This window comes from Hyperolius riggenbachi, chromosome 7 (assembly GCF_040937935.1).
Source record: "Hyperolius riggenbachi isolate aHypRig1 chromosome 7, aHypRig1.pri, whole genome shotgun sequence".
NCBI lineage: Eukaryota > Metazoa > Chordata > Amphibia > Anura > Hyperoliidae > Hyperolius > Hyperolius riggenbachi.
This window is the reverse complement of record NC_090652.1, coordinates 80,303,141-80,319,679: the sequence shown is the minus strand read 5'-3', so window position 1 is coordinate 80,319,679 and position 16,539 is coordinate 80,303,141. Positions and strand designations below refer to the sequence as shown.

Genomic DNA, 16,539 nt, shown 5'->3' with positions numbered 1-16,539 from the left:
AAGGATGTTTTTCACTGTAGTGGATCATCTCCTTCCATACTCTAATAAAGTTAGCTGTGATAGGATTAGGAATTTTTAAGGGAATTTTCCAATTTAGTCTGGCTTCCAAATAGGGGAGGGGTTCATTATCCGGGATTTGTTCCAATTCTATTATTACCCATTGTTTACTCCTATCATTACACCAGATAGCTCTTGATTGTTCTAGGATTGCTGTAAAAAGTAAAACTCGCAGCAGCAATCAAATAGCACCGAAAGAAAGCTGTATTAGTGACAAGAAAAGGAGGTAAAATTCATTTAGGTGGTAGGTTGTATGACTGAGCAATAAACCGTGAAAGCTGCAGTGGTCCGAATGGAAAAAAAGGCTCTGGTCCTTAAGGGGTTTTATGACTGCAGTCCTTAAGTGGTTAAATGAATTATCTGAATATGATTATGAAGATATATTACAGAGTATTGAACAGATCAATTTATTCGTGCAGCAAGGGAAATTTGCATACACTACAGTTCAACACTTGCTACAGGTATTGGAGGTCCTTAGGAATAAGAAATCGGCCAATCACCTGCTAAATAACCCAATGTATGTTTCTGCCACTAACACATTTGCAAACTATGATCAGCCGGAATGCTCAACTGTTAAATATGCATGGGATCCTCCATTTGAGAAAGGAGAGATGGAAGCCCTGGTCTATGAATGGAAGAAAGATGCAAGTTCATTTTGTCAGTTTTACAGTGCAAAAAGTGAATTAGTATTGAATGCATGCATTAAGTCTGCCTATAACCTAATAAAAACTGGTGTGTGTGGGTATGACTTTGTGGCTCCATTGATCGATGTGTGGAAGATGATTTTGGACGATTTTTATGCGATTCAATCAGTTGATACCAGGGAAGACACACTGTCAATTGGAGACTGTCCCACTTCTCCAGTTACTGAGTCCCTGCCATGTCTTGTGAATGTTCCTGTAACTCCACCCTGTACCATGGATAACTCAGTGTTACTTCCCAGTAAAACAGAAGCCACTGATACTTTCTTAACTTTGCCCTGCACAAATTTCTCAGCAGAGAATCCAGAGGTCCTGCTGACTTCTGAGTCCAGCCTAGCCAGTACTCATGAGTCTTTGTTCAGTGAAACAGACATTAGAAAATCTTTGCCTGCCTCTGCAAACACTTCTGTAGAATTTACCTGTGTTAATAAAGTTCAACTCCTGTCTGATCCAGCAGATGCCAATAGATGCACTACATTAGTTTCTGAGTCCCAGCAATCCTGTCTAGAAACCTCAGAACCCCAGCATCTGAATTTTCCAATTTTACAATTGAATAGTGCTTCAGATGCACAAACTTTGTGTCTTGATCTTCCTGTCTCTACACCTCGCTCTAGTTTCGTGAATAGCTCAGAGCATCTGCTATGTGAACCTGAAATCGTAGAATTATTACCTTGTTCAGAAAATGTTCCAGTAAATTTGCCCTGTACCATGAATTGTGCAGTAGATCTCTCCAATGAAACTCAGGTCACAGAATCATTATGCTGTCCAGCAGGTGCTTCCATGGTTTTGCCCTGCAATATGGACTGTTCAGTGATCCTGTCCAGTGAAGCTGTGGTCGCAGAGTCTTATGCTTCACCCAGTACTTTGGATACTTCAAACCCTCTAGCAGAGGAGTCTGAGGCACTGCTTACCTCAGTTGTCTAGCAGCTGTTTTGGAATTACAGTCTGCTCTAATAAAACTTGATGAATTTCTGCCCAGCAAAGCAGAAGCCATTGAAATATTGTCCTCGTCAGCAAGTGTGTTAGATGCCTTGCCCTGTACACAGTCTGATTTAACCAATGTTGTTGAGTCCCTCTCCAGTGTTGTAACAGCCGAGGAACTCCAGCCCTGTCCTCTGAATGTTTCAGAAGTCTTGCCCTGTAACATGGATAATTCTGACTCGCTGGAAAAAATAATAGAAATCTCAGAATTTCAGTCCGGGTTAATGAGTGTTTCTGAAACCCAGCCCTGTATCCTGGAAAATTCTGGTTTTCTGCCCGGTGTGGCAGTAGTTCCAGAGTCCCCTTCCTGTCCAGTGAGTTTCTCAGTTTTGTCTAGTTCAGTGGGGATTGCTGCAATATTGACTTGTTTTGCAGCCCTTCATGAGCTCCAATCCAGTGTATTTGATGAGTCTCTGTCTAGTCCAGAAGAAGCTATGGGAACCCTGTCTAGTTCAGTGCATACATCAGAAGATTTGCCCTGTCTTGTAAATGCCCCTGAACATGATTTGTTAATAACCCTGCTGGAATCAGCGACATCTAAGTCTGATCCTGCAGTTTTTAGTGAGAATCCAGTAACTGTGAAGTCTAGTCATGATGAATTTTTTTTGCCCAGTTCTGGTTTCGGTCCTGTCTTGACTGACTTTGAGGTTCGCAGTTCCTTGACATGCCCAGAGGTTTCTCTTGTGCCGGTGTGCCCAGATGTGCTTCGTATGCCAGAGTGCCCAGATGTGTCTGTGTTAGCGTGCTCACGTGCTTCCCTAGTGGAGACATGTTCTGATGTTGCCGGTTGGCCTGCATGCCCGGAGATGGTTCTGGTCCCTAAAAGCCCTGATCTTGATGTTTGTCCTTGTGACCCTGACTCTGGAGTTGCCCTGGGTTCCATAGGGGTTCTTGATAGTTCTCCATGTGAGCCTAAGGGGCGTTCTGACCTGTGGGGATCTCTTTGGAGCTTCCAAGTGTTCTGGGAGATCTCTGAGGAAACTTGTCCTGGTACCTTGGACTGGTTCAACAGTGGGTTTTGTGTTGGTAAGGACAGTTCCGGTGGGCATTGCAAAGGCTTTGGCGTTTTTGGACAGTCCCTGGAAAGCGGTGGGTATCGCTCAGAGAGTTTCTTGGGGTTGTTTTCTGGAAGTCGTGGTTCTGATGGGTATCACACTGAGGCTTGTAGTGCTGACGGGCATGGTTCGGTAGGTTCTGGTTCCAATTGGTCTAGTTTTGGTGAGACTGATTCGGGAATTTGGTTTTGTCGGGCTGATCCGACCTTCATGAATTTTCAGTCAGATCAGTTTGCTGGATTTCCCACTTTTGATTTTTTGGTTTGGGTGGTTCAGGAGAAATATGTCAGTTTTTATAGGCGTCCAGAGGCCGCGTTTAAGGGAGGGGGTACTGTTATGATCGCTTCTGCAGCGTTTACTGCTGACTGCAGTGGTATTGCAAACCAAGCAGTTCTAATGTCTTTACATGCATTTGCTTGCATAGTTTGGTTTGCACTTAAACTAGTTGCTGATTCCATCTGCAGTCGCTCTGAAGTTAATGACAGTTTAATATGCTTTTGTGTAAACAAACATTGTCTGCTGCAATGGAGGGGCAATCCCTTTCCTGCAGGCTGCATATCATTGTCTGCCTTTTCCTGCTATCAGCCTGTGATTAATTACCATTCACTTGTGTGGGAATCTGCAGGTCTGCTCCCATTGGATGACCTCAGTATAAAGAACTGCTTCCTGCAATGCCTCATGGGCTACCATAGTCTCAGATTCTGTCTGTTACTCTGCTCGTGCCCCACCTCGTTCCTGGTCCGTGTGGACTGCGCTGACTCCTGCGAAGGGGTCAGCGAGTCCTCCTAGTTCTGCTCTTGTTATAGAAGTTGTTACTTGCTTGTCTTGTGTCATATATTGGTTCATCGCCAATATATACGCATACTTGCGCATTTTGTTATTTTCCTTGTATTCGTGTTACGTTGATACATCAGTGTCGCTGATATATACGTACACGAACTGTTTATTTCCTGTGTTCAGTTAGTCAGCCTTCCAGCACGTTTTGGTAGTTTGCGCGTATCGTGAGCACCCGTGCTGAGCTAGTATCCCGCTCCTGGTCCTGTTTGTGGATTGCGTTCATCTCTGCGAGGAGATAACGAATCCTTCTGAATCCTGTCCTGTTACCGTTTTGGATTGCGTTCATCTCTGCGAAGAGATAGCGAATCCTTCTGAGCCGTTCCCTGTATTGCTCCAGTGCTAGTCAGTGTTCCTGCTTATGTCATATATCGGTTCATTGCCGATATATACATATGTTAGTCAGACGTTACAAATAGTTTCATTGATAGCTGTAATTGTAATACGCTAGGAAAACATACTTATTGTATATTTGTCTGTGTTACGTTCATCTATCTTGATCCTGCTATTTCCTGACTATCTTGTCCTGTCTTTGTGAGGCACGCCATCGCTGCAAACGCATTGGCTGCCTCATTCCAGTCTGTCTTATTGTGGACGCTTGCTGTCACTAAGTAGTGGCTAGTTAAGCAGGCGTTCATTCTGTCTACCTGTCCTGATCTCCTCAGTCCTGGTTTATGCGCTCAGCGCTACTTTGCGCTGAGACGTTATTACGAAAGTGTTGTTTGTGGCTGTACGGATCTGCACCGGAGGATCATTTTGTCCTGGTGCGAGCACAGGCGACTGCGGGGGACCGGAGGATCATTTTGTCCTGGTGCGAGCACAGGATGACTGCGGGGGACCGGAGGATCATTTTGTCCTGGCGCAGACACAGTATGACTGCGGGGGACCGGTAGAAGCTCCAGGTAAGTTAAACTCTTTTTTTTGTTTTTTGAGCTTACAGTATTCCTTTAAATGGAAATAAATATGGCAGCCTCTATATGCCTCTCACTTCAGGTTCCCTTTAAAGGCATACTAGGAAGCAGAAATGTGCTACCCGGTGAGTCCAAGCGACACAACACTGAGAACAGCACACAAACCAAATGGATTTAGTTTTTTACATGTGTCTGGGGGTCTCCTCTACTTGGATGGAATTTTGCCCAACAGTTGGCGATGAGTTCATCCCATGGAAAAGCTTCAGCTTTGGCTGCCTCTGTCTCCGTGTCTGTAAGAACATTAACCCCGGGGCTTCTGGGCAGATTACACCAGCCAAATGTTCATTCTGCTGGACTGGAATAAAGCAGACACCAGTATCAGGTGCTTGGCTTGCCATAAGCTGCTTTCTTGTATGATGCCTCCTGTTGCTGCTGGCCGGGCTGTCAGCTTCCCTTACAGCAAGTATCCTGGGCACCCTGAGGCACTGACCATTATATACATTATAAGAAAACTCTGATGCAGCCAGTTACAGGTGAATTTATGCAGCTTGTTATTGGGACAAGAATTAGTAATAAAATCGCTCGTTCCACACATAAAAATCAGCTATCGGTATACCGAGTAGCTAAATTGACAGTCAAAAAGTCCAATGATTAGATTCGTCAGGTGCTGCAATTAAGTCTCTGGGTTATTGCCAGCGGTGTAAATGATAGTAATGTAATTGCGCTCTTGACATAACAGTTTATGCATCCACCTCTCCCCCCTTCATGGACTCACTCACCAGATGTTGAGGTCTCAATAAGACTAATCTGTGCCTTTGGGGTGTATGGCCCCCCGTCACCTTACGAACTCAGTCGCTCTTCCTTATCAGGTGCAAGACTGATCCGTGCCTGGTTAGGTCCTTGGAGTTATAGGGCATGCGGGGAGAAAAACACAGGAAGACCAGCCTCCTCTAGTGTAATTCTGGCTTATTGAATAAAAAGTTTCCAAAATAAACACCGATAAAAAATGAGCTGGTTTAAAAGGGCTGGTCTAGCGTCTCAGCGGCATTGAGCAGTGCACGGCGGTTTACACTGAGAAGATACGTGGGTCATTGGTGGCCACCCAGGATCTGACTCCACTTAAATCATACATGTACCGATTAGTGCTGGCTCATTTTTTAACGTTTGCATGTCCAGCATTTGCGATTTTGGTTATCGCAATCGCTCTAGTAGAATTTGGCCCATCCATTAACATTAGCTGAGCGTTTAGGGAAATCGCAAGCATTGAATCACTCCCTAAACACTCAAAAAATTGATCTAGTGGGTTCCAGCCCTGATGCTGCTAAATTAAAATCTGGGGGCATGCACAGCTACCTACGGCCTCTTGCACACTATGGGCTTGATTCACTAAACCGTGATAAATAACATCACGGTCACGCTAGCGTTTTGCGTGCGTTATAATGAAAAAATGCAATTGCGCCCAAAAATCATTACACGCAAATGCTAGCACGAATGTGATATCAGTTATCATGATTTAGTAAATCTAGCCCAATATGTGATTCAGATTTTTCGGAATAAAAATCAGATCATATAAAAAATCTGAATCGCAATGTAGTGTGCAAGAGGCCCGATACTGATATCTAGGGCACAAGGCCAATATACTCTGTACCACGCTGTGGAAGATGTCGGCCTTATAGACATACTAAATAATAATATATAGTGGGCACCTGGCTAGTAGCGACTTAATTTTTGTATATAGGGGGCACCTGGCTACTTTATCTTAAAGGGGTTCTGTGTATGTTTGTAAAAACAAAAAACTGACACTTACCTGGGGCTTCTACCGACCCCCGGCAGCTGTCCTGTCCCGCGCCGTCCTCTACAATCCTCCGTTCCCAGCGCCGGTCACGGTCCAATTATACCTCTAACTAAAAAACATACACAGAACCTCTTCAAGGCACATGACCATTTAATTGCTTGATTTGGAAGCAAATTCCCTTTATTTGGAGGCACTTGGCTACTCAATTCTCTCATCTTGGGGTATACGGTTATTTAGCTGTTGTACCTGGAGGCTCATGGTTACTTGATTTTTGTATATAGGGAGCACATGACTACGTAATTCTATAATCCTAAAGGTTCATAACTACTTAATGTTTTTTTATCCAGAGGCATGTGACTATTTCATGTGGAGGCAGATGGTTGCTTTATTATTTAATTTCCAAAGGTTGCCTGAGGATTGTGGAAGACCTAGCAGGTTAAACAACTTTAACTGGGAACAGTACAGGAACCACAGGACAGACTGAGGACCTGAAAGGTAATATCCAGAGCCTTCACCTTAGGCCCGGTTCACATTAGCGTTTTTTTCTGGAACGTAACCGGAACGTATACTGTACAAACGGAAAGGATGTGAATGGATCCAATGTTAACCTATGGATCCATTCACATGCGTCCGTTGGTACGGATACGTTCCGTACGTTCCGGCCCCCGGACCAAAAAATTGCCGCAGGCCCTAATTTTCCGGACCGTTCTGCCCAGCGGATCAGATCCAGACAAAAATGCAGCAGCATTAGGGCAATGGGAAACGGAACATTTCACACTAGTGAAGAAACGGACCGTTCCACGGGGGATGGGGGCATGGGCCGACGCGAATCTAGCGACGGGAGGGTGAGGGGAGGGTGCACCAGCCGGGCGGGTGGGCTAGGGAGGCTTAATACATACCTTATCTTCATAGGCAGCCAGCGGTAGAGGCTTCCGTTTTCTTCCGCGTCATGTGACTAGCCTCTACCGCCGGCTGCCTATGAAGATAAGGTATGTGTTGACGAGTGAAAACGGATCCGATCAATCATTGATCAGATCCGTTTTCACTAATGTGAACAGAGCCACGGATGAGCCATCCGGATCCGGCGAAGCGGAGACCGAATCCGCTCACCGGATCCGTTTGGCTCAAAATGCAGATGTGAACTGGGCCTTACTTAGGTGTCTATCAAACCAAACCAGAAGTGAGTTTGCTGTAAATGAAACCCCCAGTTATATCAGTTTTTTCAACTCATTTTTGAATACCTGTTTTCAGGGGCGTAACTAGAAATCACTGGGCCCCCCTGCAAAACTTTGGATGGGGCCCCCTCCTGCCAATCCTACCAATAGGTAGAGTTCCAAGCTTTACAGAAGACCCTGCTGCACATTGAATAGGGATTGTCTACAAATCTTTGTCTACAAAACTTTGTATGATTGGTTATCAGTGGCTGAGCAGATGCAGTCATTAGAACAATTGTGCAGAGAATAGGAATTTTTTTCTCAGTGTGCCCAGACTTCTCAAGCATCACTACAGGACACAGCACTTAGGGAGGGGTAGAAAGTCTAGGGTCAGAGCAGCACTGTACACAAGACCCTGCTGAACACTGAATAGGGACTGTCTACAAATTTTTATCTGCAAAACTTTGTATGATTCATTATCAGTGGCTGTGCAGATGCAGTCATTAGAACATTTGAGCATCTCCTTGCTCTTAGTTGTCATTCTCTCAGGACAGGGCCCTCTGTTGCTTCTGGGCCCGCCTGCAGCTGCATCCCTTGCAGGGTCTATTGTTACGCCCCTGCCTGTTTTTCCTTGCTTGTATTCTCCTTATAAAAACTGTAAAGGGCAGCAGCAAAATACCATCCAGGACACTATCTGCACAGTTTGTATGTTCTCCCCGTGGCTGTGTGGGTTTCCCCAAGCACTCCGGTTTCCTCCCACATTCCAAAAACATACTGATACATTAATTGGATTCCCCCTAAATTGACCCTAGACTATGATACATACTAAAGGTGGCCATACACTTATAGATTTGCAGCAGATTCGAACATCAGATAGATTTCAAGTCGAATCTGACAGGGAACTATCTGATGTTTGCCATACACTAGGTACAGATTGGAAATCTATCTAAATGCATTATTGGATTATTAGATCCAATGCAACTCTATGAGCCATCAGGAGATCGACCTAGATTTTCCATCTAGTCAGATAGATCAAATCGATCGATCGAAATTGGCCACAATTCGATCGACTGGCAGATTCGATTTCCGATCGTTCGATCGATGGCTGAAATCGACCAGTGTATGGGCCCCTATAGACATATGATTATGGTAGGGATTAGATTGTGAGCCCCTCTGAGGGACAGTTAATGGACAAGACAATATATCCACTGTACAGCGCTGCAGGAGATGCAGGATCGGATCGCTTGTGGGGCGGTGGTCGGGTGCTACCGTACACAAGCCTGATTATCCTCTGAGGCGGTCGTTCTTGGCTGCCTCAGAAGACTCTGATCATGTGTGTGTACATACTGCAGCTTAGCAGGCTTTCAGGGCCCATTCACATCTGAAGTCGATTACCGCTGGCGTTTTGCAGGAGTGATTTTCCCGTGATTAACGTGGAAAAATCACTGGACACATGGCGGTTTTGGAGCGATCACGATTAGCGGTGCTATGCAAACCGCTGCATGTAACACGTTTGCGGTTAACGCTAACCGCAAACACGGCAGTGAGAACGCTGCCATGTGTTACATGCTGTAGAGGTTTGCCTTGAGCAGGAATCGCGCGATTCCCGCTCAAGTGAGAACGGGCCCTTAAGCTCTTGCATGTCATATCTGCAAAATGATTGCTTTGAGAATTTGCCTTGTTAATTTGTATGTTTAATTGGCCTATAAATAGAGGCTGTTGAGCGCTGTAGAAAGCAGATGTGGTTATTATCCTGTGATTGTGTCAGTGGAAGCAGCCCAGGGGTTGAGCTGCTGATAGCAGAACACACTGACATGCTCTGTGTCCTATCTTATCACAGTACAGATAGGATGGACACAGGACTGCCTAGCTCCTCTCGCCCTGACTTCCTATAGTCTTATCCGGCCTCACCTTGCCTCGTGCTGTACTGATTACATTGACCTCTGCAGGGAACAGAAAACATTTAAAACCATCATTGTGGATATTACAGAAAAAGGAAACGGTACTTCTTTCTTGTTTATGTTATTGTTATAAAACTTTCTTCTTTTGGAACATTTATGATTTCATAAACCAAAATTGTATTAAATTTCAGCTGTGTCACAACTGTGTTTTCCAAATAAACATTTAATGCAGGGTATAGTCACAATATTCAGTTTGGAAAGCATGCCGGGCTTTGGGATAGGAAAGTGTGTCTGGCCTGGCTCCATAAAGGTGCATACACACCTTCAAGAGACTGAAGTGAGTCTAAATTCTCTTTTCTAACTTGTATTCATTTTCAGCACCATAAGCCCTGCTAAACCCGCGGCAAAATGAGGGGTTTATATCACCCAAATCCCCTCTGCAAAATCCACGACTTTCTTGGTCGTGGATTTTTCTTCTCATGGAGGCAGAGCTTTGAGCTGCAGCTCTGCCTCCATGCGTGTCAATCTGTCGGCAGATCTCCGCCTCTCCCCGCTCCTCTTAGTGAAGGAAGACTGAGAGGGGGGGGGGGGAGGCGGTGATCAGCGGTGATTGACACGCGAAGAGGCAGAGCTACAGCCCTAAGCTCTGCCTCAAGCAGGAAGTGCTCCCCGGACACAGGAGAGGGGATTTGGGGGGTTATAAACCCCTCGTATTGCCGCGGGATAGTGGCGGTTTAGCAGGGATTATGGTGCTTAAAATGAATACAAGTTAAAAAGAGAATTTAGACACGCTTCAGAGTCTCTTTCAAATTCTGTCACATGCTGGGTTTATGCCCAGGGTCGTAACTAGACTTTATAGGGCCCCCTTTCAAAAATTATAGCATAAGGCCCCCTTGTACCCGAACCACATGAGATTGGCGGCAGAGAGTGTTCTGTTGTGAAGCAGCCTCTGAAAGCAGGGAAATATTGCATACACTCCTGCACATGGTTTTAATGAGTGAACTGGGAGGTTTTTTGCTAATTGGCTGCACTTGCGGTTAGGGAGACAGAGGTGGAGAGGCCCCCAAAGCCTCTGGGCCCCCCTGCAATCCCTGCCGTTGCATCGTGATTGCTACGCCCATTTTTATGCCTCAGTTGTGAAAGTTTGGGTTCCGATACTAAACAGACGCGTTCCTAGCCTCTAAGCTAGCGATGTGGTTTGTGGCTATGGAGGAGGTGGGGCATAATGAAGTGGCATGGAGAGTGTGGGGTAAGCAGGAGAACAATGCCCTTATAGCCTGTGCTTGGCCAAACCATCAGACGGATCACTCGCAGAAGCATCGGAGGGGATGGGAGCCTGCTGTACACACACTGGATTCTTGGCAGATTCAGCCCTGACCAGTCGATTAGTCCAACCATCTAGCGTATGTAAAAGGTGAGTATAAAGCTAGCCATGCTTGGGTAAGTAATGACCTGATCCCATGAATGAACGACGACACCCCAATTGGAAACCAATCAGGTAGTGGTTCCTCTTGATCACATTTCAGTAGGGGTTTTGGTTGAGAACTAGTCAAACTGCTGGTTGATGCAGAACATACTGTACATATGCAGCGGCTGAACCCCAACTGCTTTCCCCCCCCATCAGCTACGTAAAGCCTAAGGGCTCGTTTCCATTAGGGGCAATTCCCCACACACAAATTGGGATGGGAATCGCAGCTTATTGAAATTAATAGGCTGCTTCTGAATTTGCATGTCGGAAAAACAACACAGCAGCATTTTTTTGGATGATGCATCCAAATCCCCATAGCCCTGCCTGCCATAGCTAGAGGGATTCGGATCTGTACGCGCATCAGCACAAGTGCTGGAGTCCATCTCAGAGACGGATGCCAAGAGTGACCGAGCCCTAACACTGCCCTCAATCGGTAAACTGTTCAGTCTCACTTTCATGCTAAAAAATCTGTTCAGTATCCATTATTGATCAGATATATTGAGGTTAATGACTACTGCCAGATTAACCTCCCCAGTGGTATTACCAGTGTGGCTCAGGATAATTAAAAGTGCCATAAGACACACTCTCAGGGCTCATTCACACTGGAGGCGTTTCCGGCCTTTTTTCACATGCAGGCAATTTAAAAAATCGCTTGCTAAACACTGAATGTTCATATCAGCGTGGACCGTGTGCTGTGCGGGCAGCAAAGCGGTGCGTGGACCATTTTTGAGGCGCCTCAATGGAAGGTATAGGAGATACGCTAAACGCTCACAAAATCGATTTGTGCCGCGATTGCTTTCGCGTTTTTAAGAATAAATACATTATATTTTCCGGGTCAAAAGAGTTCACTTCCTGACTTGCGTCAGGGAGTGAAAAAACGCAATCGCTCTGAAAAAGCGCTTATTGAAGCGCTTTTAGAAAAAAAACGCAGCGCCCACCTGAACGCCGGGAGGAGAAAAAAAACTCCTCCAAAAATGGCCAACACGAGCGGAACGCAATGTGAACGAGGCTTGAGAAAACCAGGAAGCCAGAGAATCCCCACAATATAGGCAGCCAGAGATTCCCCCCTCCCCCTCCTTATAAAGTAGCCAGAGAGTGCCCCCCTCCCAGTATAGGTAGCCAGAGAGGGCCCATCACCATGTGAGAGAGGACAGCGCAGGGATGTATAACTCACCTCCCCAAGATTCGGCCACAGGCAATACGTCTGCATCCTCTCCTCCTGGGCAGTCTGTCTCTATGGTGCATGTGCCGTTTATCACATAACAGACAAAGTACCTGAGGGGAGAGCATGAAAACGGATTACATGACTGCCAAATCCTGGAGAGAGTTTGTACATCCCTCCACTGTGCACTCTGCACACTGGCTACCTATACTGGGGGGACACTCTGATTACTTATACTAGAGTACTCTCTGGCTACCTATACTGGGGGCACTCTCTGGCTATCTATACGGTGGGGAGTCTCTCTGGCTACATATACTGGGGGGACACTCTCTGGCTAACTATACGGAGGGAGGGGGGGGAGTCTCTCTGGCTACTTATACTGGGAGGCGGCACATTATGGCTACCTATACTGGGGGCAGTATGAAGCCGCACATCTGCAGGAGCATTCGGGCGCATGCGCAGTATGGAGCCGCCCATCTTTAGAGACACTCAGACGCATGCTCAGTATGGAGCTGACTATCTTCAGGAGCATTCGGGCGCATGCGCAGTATGGAGCCACCCATCTTCAGAGGCACTTGGGCGTATGCGCAGTATGGAACCACCCATCTTCAGGAGCACTCGAGCGCATGCGCAGTATGGACCGCCCATCTTCAGGACATTTGGGCGCATGCGCAGTATGGACTGCTTATCTTCAGGAGCACTCGGGCGCATGCGCAGTATGGAGCCGCCCATCTGCAGAAGCACTCGGGCGCATGCGCAGTATAGAGCTGCCCAAGTGTCCCCGAAGGCTTATTCAAACGATCTGAAAGATATAAGAATGAGATTCACATTGCCACCATCCATGCAGAACTGCAGTATCAGTTTTAGGTGGTGTTGATGGTAAAGGGGTTAAACTTCCAGTGTCTGCATTAATAGATAAAAGATGTCCACGCAGCGGGTGAGTGGGGCTGTGTCATCTGGGATGAGTTCGGCAGGCTTTGCTCTGCAGGGAAGTACACCAGTGATTTGATAATTGTCCCCGTGCCAGCGAGCAGGCTCCCCCCTCATGGCGGGCCCCCGTACCGACAAACACTCAGCGCCCATGTGTGCCAGGATATGGGAAATCTATCCCTCTGTTTACTCTAACACAAATGTGGGATGGCACCGAGCCAGAGCAAAGCCTGACTACAGCCTGCTCTATTTACTGCCCGAGACTCGGGAACATCAGAGCCGCAATGCATGGAGGCAGCTATTCAAGGAATTATGTCAAACCAGAGTGCTTATTTCACGGTGACACAACTCTTTAAAGCAGAACTCCGGCTATGAGACTTTAAAGGGAACCTGAAGTAAGAGGTATATGCAGGCTGACACATTTCACTTCAAACAATACCGGTTGCCTGGCTGTCCTGCTGATCCTCTGCCTCTAATCATTTTAGCCATAGGCCCTGAACAAGCATACAGAACAGATGTTTCTGACTGAACTCTGAATAGATTAGCCACATGGTCCTTTCAGGTGTGTGATTCTGACACTACAAATGCAAGAATGATCAGCAGGATTGCCAGGCAACTGGCATAGCTTAAAAAGAAATAAACATGGCAGCCTTTCTATACCTCTCGCTTCAGGTTCCCTTTAAAGGACAACTGAAGTGAGAAGAATATGGAGGCTGCCATATTTATTTCCTTTTAACCCTCTTGGCGGTTTATTTATTCTGCCAAATAGGCAGAAATCCATTTTTTTAAATTCTTTTTTTGTTTCATGTAAAGCTACCAGAGTGGTAGCTACATGAAACACCACTAGAGGGCGCATGTGTCCCTCTAGTGCGATCGTCGCCGGCATCAATAGCAAACAGCTTGGCTTCTCCTGTCGCCATGGCGACGATCGGAATGACGCCATGGACGTCAGCCGACGTCCTGGCGTCAGACGCCTCTGATCCAGCCTTTCCCCCCACCTTTTCTTAACTTTGTAACTATGTAAATGTCAGGTTAGCTGCTCCCAGCCCCTCCTCCTGAGTTTCCTGTTTGCATAATAAGAAGCAGATTTGCATATGATTTGCATCTGAATTGAATGCAAAGTGTGCAGAAAATCTATTAAGGTGCTGCACACTGAGCTGGTGGTCATTTCAGATGCAGCCTTAGTGGTATGCGCTGGCGTTCTCCTCGCTGTTCAACAAAATGTAAGTTACACATTTTTTTTTGCTTAGCTGCTCCCAAGGTTTTAAATTTAGGTTAGGTCACTCATCAGTACTCTGCATAGGGAAGGAGCGAGAGAGGCACTTTGAGGAAGGGAGTGAGCTGCCTTTTCATCATCAGGCGCCTGTAGGCACGTCTACAGTGCCTTATGGTAAATCTGACCCTGTAAGCAGCAATCTCAACCAACCAGCACAAATTGCAGAACTCACACTGGTGATGGTCAGCTGTTTGTGGGCTCTGGGGTGCTTAACCTCTTGACGACCAGCTAACACCGGCGTAAACTAGTTGTCTGCGGGTTTCCATGTCAGTTCACTGAGGGTGTCTCTGTGAACTGCCTGCGAGCCTCCGATCGCGGCTCGCAGGCAAAATGTAAACACGCGGGGAAGAAATCCCTGGTGTTTACACTGTACGGCGCTGCAGCTGCAGCAGCGCCGTAAAGGAGATCGGCGATCAACGGCCTCTGATAGGCCGGGGATCGCCGCCGTCTGATAGGCTGAAGCCTATCAGAGGCGGTACAGGACGTATCGCCGTCCTGTACCTCCCACAGAGCCAGGTAGAAGGAGGGAAGGAGAGGGAGGGGGGGAATAGCGCTGTGGAGGGGGCTTTGAGGAGCCCCCCCCCCCCCCCCGCAAGGCACAGCAGAGCGGCGGCGATCAGACCCCCCCAGCAGGACATCCCCCTAGTGGGGAAAAAAGGGGGGAAGTCTGATCGCCCTGCCTGCAATACGATCTGTGCTGGGGGCTGAAGAGCCCACCCAGCACAGATCAATGGGAAATCACTTGGTCGGCAAGTGGTTAAACAAAGGGTTCACTCTCCCAAGGTTAATACTGTATACTTTCAATTACTGTATTTTAACGTTTAATACAGAGTTCATGGTCTGTAGGGTAGGATATAGTAATGTATTATGTAAGCCTATTTTTAATATTTTGTCTCAAGCAGCCAGAAAGCACACTGGGTTCCATGGCTCCCCCAAAGCTATTATACTTTCAATTACTGTATATTAACATCTACCCACTTCAGCCTACAGGTGCTTTCTCCTAAAGAATAGAAGAATTTTTCCCTGTCGGGGGGGAGGGGGGGGATTTAAGATATGCAATGCTACTGTAAATAAAACACACACATTTTATGTGCCCGTTAGTCCCGGCTCTCACAACATTTACATTTTATTCCTAGTACAATGTATGGCGACAATATATTATTTGGAAATAAAGGTGTCTTTTTTACTATCTTATTTTCTTTATTCATACACACAACAGTAATATAGGTGTGTGTGTGTGTGTGTGTGTGTGTGTGTGCGTGTGCGTGTGCGTGTGCGTGTGTGTGTGTGTGAAGGGATTAACTTTATGGGCTTGATTCACAAAGTGGTGCTAACTGTTAGCACGCCTGTGAAAAGCCCCTTAACGCGTCTAAAAGAGCTTTACGCACGATAATTTGCACGGGAAATGCATCGCACGCAAAGTTTTGCGCGCGCACTGCACAGAGCGCAGGGCGCTCCGCACGAAGTGTCCATTACAGCCTGTGCGACTTAGCGCGCAACTTAGCGCGCAATCTGATTGAGAAATCCAGTGCTAACCTACTTAGCACCCTGGTTAGCACGTCTAGAGACTTTAGACGTGCTAAGTAGGTTAGCACCACTTTGTAAATCAAGCCCTATTAATTTCAAACTAAAATTTAACATAAGAGCATTTTTGCCACTAGATGGTACAAAAAACACCATCCTCGGTTACAAGGATGTGTTCATTTTTTTTTTTTTTCCTTTTCTCACATTACTTTTATTATTATGAATGGACACGACCCCTGATCAGGGTCCAGTCAGTCCAGGCACTGCGATTGGATCGGGGGAACATGCTTCCAGGAACAAGCGGTGTGGTGCGCACATGCACCTGCTGCAGAAACACTGAAGGCATATACGCATCTAAATAGACCAGAGTGGATTAAGTGGTTAATACAGATTTCATGGTATGTATAAAGTGGGGTATTGTACTGTATTAGCTGGGCCTATTTTTTAACAATGTGTCTTATGCTAGGTACACACCATACAATTTTCTGTTAGATAGATGGTTCGATGGTTTTGATAGTTTTTCTGCTTGATTTGTTATAGAAGTGAATGGAAATCGATTGGAAAATGCTAAGAAATCGATTGGAAAATCCATTGGCTAATCAAACAGAAAATTGTATGGTGTATTCCCAGTATAATGCTGGGTGCACACGGTAAGATTTTTCCGTATGATTTTGCAACCCGATCGTTTTTCCTGCACGATTCCGCATTCGATTCTCTTATCTTCATTCATTTTTCTTATCTTTTTCCATTCACTGCTATGAGAAATCGAGCGCGGAAACGATTGGGAGGA

At 46.2% G+C, this 16,539-nt stretch overlaps 1 protein-coding gene across 2 annotated transcripts in view; it reads right to left on the bottom strand.

Moving 5' to 3' along the window:
• LMF1 (lipase maturation factor 1) overlaps nucleotides 1-16,539 on the bottom strand; it is a 716,474-nt gene that overhangs the window by 73,830 nt on the left and 626,105 nt on the right. The window contains exon 13 of one of the 2 annotated variants that reach the window (XM_068244160.1): nucleotides 12,669-12,821. The exons of the other annotated variant lie outside the window; for it this stretch is intronic. The gene's annotated coding sequence lies outside the window, so the exon portion shown is untranslated. Of the gene's footprint in view, nucleotides 1-12,668; nucleotides 12,822-16,539 lie in introns of those variants that run through there. 2 annotated transcript variants of the gene reach the window in all.